The sequence below is a fragment of the Hordeum vulgare genome, chromosome 6H (assembly GCF_904849725.1).
Source record: "Hordeum vulgare subsp. vulgare chromosome 6H, MorexV3_pseudomolecules_assembly, whole genome shotgun sequence".
In the NCBI taxonomy this organism is placed as follows: Eukaryota; Viridiplantae; Streptophyta; class Magnoliopsida; order Poales; family Poaceae; genus Hordeum; species Hordeum vulgare.
In genome coordinates, this window is record NC_058523.1 from 415,523,588 (window position 1) to 415,531,994 (window position 8,407).

Consider the following 8,407-nt stretch of genomic DNA (forward strand, 5'->3'; position numbering starts at 1 on the left):
GAAGTCATTCTTATCGTATTTCTTAGGTTGCTTGTTATCAGGATTAACCGTAGGTTCAATCTCCACATCCTCATCATTGCTAGGTTGAGCATAATTATGAACACCACTGTCCATATTGTCACGAGGTTCATGTTCATCACCAGATTGTGTTTCTGCATTAGACGCAGAAATATCATTAGGTTCTTCAGGTGTGAAAGTATTTGGTGAACTGGCATGTAGGTTTCTAGCATCCTTCTTCTTCTCCTTAGGATGAATGGGTGTATCAGCATTGATTCCTTGAGAATCTTGATCAATTGTCTTAGGATGACCTTCAGGATACAAAGGTTCCTGAGTCATTTTGCCTCCTCTAGTAATGACTCTGACAGGGTTGTCATTTAATTCATTGAGCAGTTCAATCTGAGCTTTAAGTACTTGTTCTACCCGAGTAGTAATCATAGAGGCATGTTTACTCAGAAGCTTCAGATCATTGACATTTCTGTCTACGCAAGCACTTAAGTGGCTAAGCATACGAGTACTTTGTTCCAAATGTCTGCTAACATAATCATTGAAACTCTGTTGTTTGGCAACAAAGTTTTCAAATTCCTCAAAGCATAGGCTAGCAGGTTTGTCAAAAATGAATATCACTCTCATCAAACCTACGCAGAGAATTCACTTCTACTACCTGTATCGGGTTATCGAGACCATGGATCTCTTCGATAGGTGGTAGATTTTTGACAACTTGAGATATAATGCCTTTCTCTTGCATAGATTTCTTGGCTTCTTGCATATCTCCGGGACTCAGGAATAGAATACCTCTTTTCTTAGGAGTTGGCATAGGAGGTGGTTCGGGAATAGTCCAAGCATTATCGTTGATCAAGATGTTATTCAGTAGGGTCTCAGCTTGTTCTACAGTTTGTTCCCTAAAAACTCAACCGGCACAACTATCTAGGTGGTCTCTAGAGGCATCGGTAAGTCCGTTATAGAGGATATCAAGTATCTCGTTCTTCTTAAGAGGGTGATCAGGCAAAGCATTCTGTAGCTGGACGAGCCTCCCCCAAGCTTGTGGAAGACTCTCTTCTTGGAGTTGAGCGAAGTTGTATATTTCCTGCAAGGCAGCTTGCTTCCTATGGGCAAGGAAATATTTCTCACAGAAGTAATAGACCATCTCCTGGGGACGACTCACACATCCAGGAGCAAGAGAGGTGAACCAGGCTTTAGCGTCATCCTTTAGAGAGAAAGGAAACAGCTTGAGGATATAGTAGTGGCGGATCTTCTCCTCATTAGTGAAAAGGGTGGCTATATCGTGTAGTTTGGCAAGATGGGCTACGACCGTCTCAGACTCATAATCGTGAAAAGGATCAGATTCGACTAGAGAGATTATCTCAGGGTCGACAGAGAATTCATAATCCTTATCGGTGATAAAGAGAGGTGAAGTGGCAAACTTCGGGTCATATTTCATCTTAGCTTTCAGAATTTTTTCCTTCCACTTGACAAGTAATTTCTCAGCGTCATATGCATCCTTACACGCAAGAAAATCCTCAGCTATCTCTCCCTCCATAACGTAACCCTCAGGTATATCAGGCAATTCATATCTAGGAGAGCTAGATCTAGCAGGAGCAAAAGCAGGTTCTATCTCAATAGTATCGACAGTTTCAGAAGCATCACGAGCATTGGCAGTAACTCTAGCAATATGAGCATCAAGGAACACTTCTAGTGGAACATCAGGCAAAGTAGTATCTCTAGCAGTATCAAGCATAGCATCATCAAGCATAGCATCTGTAGCAGTATCAAGCAAGGCAGTATCAAGCATAGTATCAAGCATAGCTTATCTAGCAGTATCAAGCATAGCATCTCTAGCAATATCAGGCATAGCATCAAGCATAGTATCATCAAGCACTGGCGAAATATCAAGATTTATAGCAGGAGGTGATGTTGCAAACTTACTCATAACTGAAGGTGAATCAACTGCAGAGCTAGATGGCAATTCCTTACCTCCCCTCGTAGTTGAGGGCAAGACTTTGGTTTTTGGATCCTTCAGATTCTTCATAGTGATCAACAGATATAAATCCCAAGTAACTCAGAGAATATAGCAATACCTCCCCGGCAACGGCGCCAGAAAAATGCTTGATGTCAATTGTTCTTCCCCTTGCAACGGCACCACAAGAATGCTGCTAGCACCCTCCGGCAATCGAAACTAGAAGAATGTTGTTGACGGCCCACTAGCGTGTGGGATCATAGCAGTTTTCGAGGGTAGAGTATTCGACCCAAATCTGTTGATCGCCAAACAGGAGGTGAGAGAATACTCTCAAGTATTAGCAGCTGAATTTGTCAGATTCAACCACACCTGAAAGATTAGTATTTGCAAGCAAAATAGTAATAGCAAAGTAGTATGATAACAACGGTGTCAGAAACGATCTGTTGACACGGAAGACTATTTCTAACGATTATATCAATGGCGCCAAGTTGCCTCGTTGACGGAAATTGTCAGTTCCCGTCAATGACCAGCGAACCAAAATTGAAGCATGTAGCAACAGTGTAACAAGCAATAGCAGCGGCAAGGAAAAGCAGTAGTGACAGCAGTAGCAAGTAGCAACAGTAGCAAGCGACAGTAGTAGCAACAGTAGCAGCAGAGCAAGACAAGTAACAGCAGCAGCAATAGTAGTAACAGCAGCAGAGCAAGACAAGTAACAGCAGTAGCAACAGTAGTAACAACAGCAGAGCAAGACAAGTAACAACAGTAGCAACAGTAGTAACAGCAGCGGTAGGACAAACTCGTAGGCAATGGGTCGGAGATTTGTTTGGATGATATTCATCATGCAACAGTTATAACACGGAGAGATATGTGGCTAGCTCCCGTTCGTCAATGTGATGTAGGCATGCATTCCGTGTGTCGTCATACGTGCTTAGGGAAAAGAACTTGCATGGCATCTATTGTCCATCCCTCCCGTGGCAACGGGGTCCAAAAGGAAACTACGGGATATTAAGGTTCTCCTTTTAATAAAGAACCAGACCAACGTATTAGCACTTGGTGAACACATGAACTCCTCAAACTATGGTCATCACCGGGAGTGGTTCCGGTTATTGTCACTCCAGGGTTGCCGGATCATAACACATAGTAGGTAACTACAACTTGCAAGATTCTAAAACACACATCTATTGGTGGCAACATAATAATTTCAGATCTGAAATCATGTCACTCGGGCCCTAGTGACAAGCATTAAGCATGGCAAAGTAGTAGCGACATCAATGTCAGAACATAGCCGATACTAGGGATCAATCCCCATCAAAACTAACTCGATTACATGATAGATCTCATCCTACTCATCACCGCCCAGCGAGCCTACGAATAGATTACTCACGAACGACGAAGAGCTTCATGGAATTGGAGGGGGAAGAAGGTTGATGATGACGATGGCGACGATTTCCCCTCTCCGGAGCCCAAGACGGACTCCAGATCTACCCTCTGGATGAAGAACAGGTGGTGGCGGCGGCTCCGTATCGTAAACGCAACGAAAACTTCGCTTTTTTATTTTTTCTGGGACGAAAGGGAACTTATAGACCCGAGGTTGGGGGCGGCAGAGCCGTGTGGGCCCCACAAGCCTGCCCATGGCCCCGAGGGGGGGGGTAGTGGCGGAGCCAGGGCTTGTGGCCCACTGGTTCACCCCCTCAGGTGGAACTTGGCGTAGATATTTTTCATATTTTCTAAAAATGCTCCCCGTTAATTTTCAGGATGTTTGGAGAACTTTGATTTCTGCACAAAAATAACACCAAGGCAATTCTGCTGAAAACAGCGTCAGTCCAGGTTAGTTCCATTCAAATCATGCAAAATAGAGTCCAAAACAAGGTCAAAATAGTTTGGAAAAGTAGATACGATGGAGACGTATCAACTCCCCCAAGCTTAAAACCTTGCTTGTCCTCAAGCAACTCAGTTGACAAACTGAGTGAGAAAGAAAAACTTCGACAAACTATGTTTGATCTTGTTGTTGCAACTATGTCTAACTCATAACCAAAATTTCAGCAAGATCACAAGTTAACCACATAAGCAAATGACACAAAGGTCTCACGGTAAACTAATATCAATGGCATAATCAGCTAACGAGCAAATAATAATGAGTTTCATATACCAACACTTCAACCAAAACAAGCATGAACCAATATGAATAGATGGTATCTCGCTAGCTCTTTCTGAGACCGCAAAACATAAATGCAGAGCACTTTCAAAGATCAAGGGTTGACTAAACATTGTAATTCATAGCAACGAAGATCCAGTCATAGTCATACTCAATATCAATCAAAAGCAAAGCATAAAAATGACAGAGGTGCTCCCTAATTGGTGCTTGTAAAAAAAGAGGATGACTCAATAGGAAAATAAATAGACACACCCTTCGGAGAGGGAAGCATTGATTTGCAGAGGTGCCAAAGCTCAAGCTTTGAAAACAGAGATAATAATTTTGGGTGGCATGCTTTCATTGTCAATGCAATGACCAAGAGTTCTCAATATCTTCCATGCTACTCATGCTATAGGTGGTTCCCAAACAGAAAAGTAAAGTTTTAACTCCCCCACCACTAATCAATCACACTCCATGGCTAGCCGAATCCTCGGGTACCGTCCATACTAACATCAATCCGGGGGGAGTTTTGTTTTACAGTTATGTTTTCGATTTAAGCGTGGAACTGGGCATTCCAATTACCGACCCCTTTCTCGTGAATGACAGTGAATGAACACATGTCGAGGATAAAACTCCTAGCATGGAAGATACGAATAGCCCCCTGTCATCACATGAGCGGTTCGGGCATGCAAAACAGATTATTTCTTGAAGGTTTAGAGAATGGCACATGCAAATTTACTTGGAACGGCAGGTAGATACCACAAATAGGTAGGTATAGTGGACTCTCGTGAAAAACTTTTGGGTTAATGGAACTGGATGCACAAGAAGTATTCCGCTTAGTACAAGTGAACGCTAGCAAAAGACTGGGAAGCGACCAACTAGAGAGCGACAACAGTCATGAAGATGCAATGAGTTTGACTAACATTGAATGCAAGCATGAACAGGATATAAATCACCATGAACACGAACATCATAGAGGCTATGTTGATTTTGTTTCAACTACATGCATGAACATGCGCCAAGTCAAGCCACTTGAAACATTCAAAGGAGAATACCATCCTATAGCACTACATCGTATTCATCTCAAAATCTATGTTGGCATTCAAGACAAACCATTATAAGCTCTCAGCTAAATAAGCATGGCATCAGAAACTATGATCTCTAAGGTGTCATTGCAAACATGGTTCTCTCACAACAAAGCTAAATCTTGGTCGATAAGCTAGTCATGTTTACAAAAACAAAATAGATAGAGTTCATACAAGCTTTTCAGTCTCAGTCACTTCATCATATATCATCATTGTTGCCTTTCATTGGCACGATCGAACGATGTGAATGATAATAAGCGCATTGGACTAAGCTGAATCTGCAGGCAAACACAAAGGAGAAGACAAAGTAATATGGCTCTTTGAAAGCTAAACGGGTAAACATGCAAGAACCACTAAGCATTGTAACCAATATCTTCTACCTTGACACAAAGAAAAAGAAAACTATTTACACGGGAAAGCTCCCAACAAGCAAAAGAAGAAAACAGCGTCAGTCCAGGTTAGTTCCATTGAAATCATGCAAATTAGAGTCCAAAACAAGCGCAAAAGAGTTTGGAAAAGTAGATACGATGGAGATGTATGAGATGCCCCCGTGCATCCCCTTCTCTATCAACAATCATCAGTTCGTCCATCTCCATGCTATATTTTTATCACTTCATATGTTATGTGATATGCTTGGATCGTCTCGCTCTTTACTTTTTAGTTTGTTTTAGTTTTGCTTGTTGTTCATAACAAGTCGGAACCTAGCCTACCTTTTTGGGAGAGAGATACGCTCCATTCCACTCTAGAACACATCATAGGTTTTGATGCTTATCATTTTTGTGTGTTCTCTATCTTTTCGTAGCTACTGTCATGCTTAGCTCTTAGTTTTCATGCTTATCATTTTAAAAGATTTTATTTAGGTTGCTTCTGGAACTCTCTTGAGTTATCATGCTTATCTTGTTTAGAGAGTTCGCTCGTTGCACTAGGTTGTGTGTCTTCCATGAGTAGGTAATTGAGGTTGCTATTTAAGTATAGTAGTAACTTGCAATAGTTTTGAGGTATTGATTTGTGTAATGTTTGGACTATTGGTGCCAAGATCTTGAGCCTATTAGTGATAGGTGTCGTATTTTGGGAAATCCGTGTGCTTTTCAAAAACTAAAATTAGTTGAGAATTCTAGCTACTAAATCGATCACTAACCTCTGGAGGGGTTGGAATATATAGAGTACCCTCACGTTACCATGAGTCGAGGATGCGCAAGGATAACCAAACCCCCAAACACTCCTCCTCGGGGCACTTGTGTCTTTGTGAATTTCCTAACTAGATAGAGAGTTACTGATAATAATTGTATGAGTTATTCGGACTAATGTGAGTATTCTATTGTTGGCACTTCCACCATCCATATTTTGCTAGCCTCTTCGGTACCGTGTATTGCCCTTTCTCACATTGAGAGTTGGTGCAAAATCCGCCGGTGCATCCAAACCCATGACATGATATGCTCTGTCATACATTAGCCTCATTATATCTTTCCTCAAAACAGCCATCATACCTACCTATTAAGGCATTTCCATAGCCTTTCCGAGATACATTGACATGCAACATCCACCATCTCATGACTTGATCTTCATGTCATACATGCTTTTGCTTGATCGTAGAGCCGCATGATAGTTGGGTCTAGCTCCAATTATTGCTACATGACACGCTAGTATCATTGCATATCCTGCTGCACTGGCAGAGGAATACATTTGCATACATCATGATAGTTTTCACTTGTCTTTATGTTGTGTACTTATTATAAAGTCTGATGATTTTTCTTTTTATTCATGTAAACATAGAGTGTTTCCCTTAAGAGAGGAAAATATCCCAAAGAAGACAAAACAAAAGATCCCAAAGAGGACAAATGAGAGATAAAAAGAAAGAGCCAAAGAGGCCACAAAAAAAGAAATAAATAAATAAAAAGAGAGAAGGGGGCAATACTACTATCCCCTTTGAAAGATCCACACTCGTACTCCATTGCTATATTGGTACTACATAGAGATTATCATTCATGCATAACTATGCGGGGACCCTTACACTATAGAACTTGTTTTGCATATTTCAATGATGAGCCTCCTCAAATGAGCTCTAGGTCTTCATGAACAAACAAGTTGGATGCACCCCCACTAGTTCCATTGGAGAGCTTACCTTAGCTCATATGTGAATCCGTTACATGGCAGTCCCTACTCCTCACATCATATCTATCATTTGGCTTTCTCTCGCCTATGGTTGTCCTCATTGATGTGAGCCTTTCACAACTTTTTGTATTCCTTCCCCATCATTATTCTATTTGCCATCCTAAGTGCCAACATATCTTGCTTTCGCTCATCCATTGCATGAGTGCTCAAAGTCGAAAGGGAGAGGATCATTCTGATCTATGTCTGACTAGTGGTCTGGGGATGAGTCAAAATAAGATTCCAAAGGAGACCAAGTGTGAAATTTTAGTAGATTGAGTTCTCAATTAAAAAATATTTTATGATCTCAACCCATCTCCCACTTCTTGGACGCAAACACCATTTGGAGACATTCGAGTCACGGACAACAAAAGCTCTTGCACCTTTATCTTCTTACTTTGCTAAACTCAATACTAGATATAGACTCTTGCTTGTTATTGTCTTGACTTGAATTGCATATCTCACTTGCTTTACTTTGAAGTTCTTATATGTGTGTTAGCATGTCACCACAGAAATTATTGTGTTATCATTTATCTACTCAAGGATGAGCAGAAATTAAGCTTGGGGATGTTGATACGTCCCAAACGTATCTATAATTTCTGCTTGTTCCATGATCTTTTGGGTGACATTGTTATATGTTTTGCTACACTTTTATATCATTTTACACATATTTGTACTAACCTACTAACTTAGTCCACCCAGTGCCAGTTTCTGTGTGCTGATGTCTATTTTGCACGTCCTTTTACCCAATTTTCCGAAGCCCGAAAATTCCAGAAAAAATATTTAAAAAATCAGCGAAAGAGAAGCTTCCAGATCACCGATGATGGGCCAGAGGGGGGCCACGGGCATCCCAGGCGACCTGCTCGCGCGGCCAGGCCCTAGGCCACGCTAGGAGGCCGCTTGGGTGGGTCCCATCTCCTCCGGTGCCCTCCTTTGGCCTATATTCAGGGTCCCGAGATGAAACCCTTCGACAACTTCCACAATCGCGCATTTCTCCATCGTTCCGCCGCCGCAGCACTTCCCAGATCGGGAGCGTGAGGAGACCTCTCCCGGCACCCTGCCGGAGGGAGGATTGACCTCCGGGAG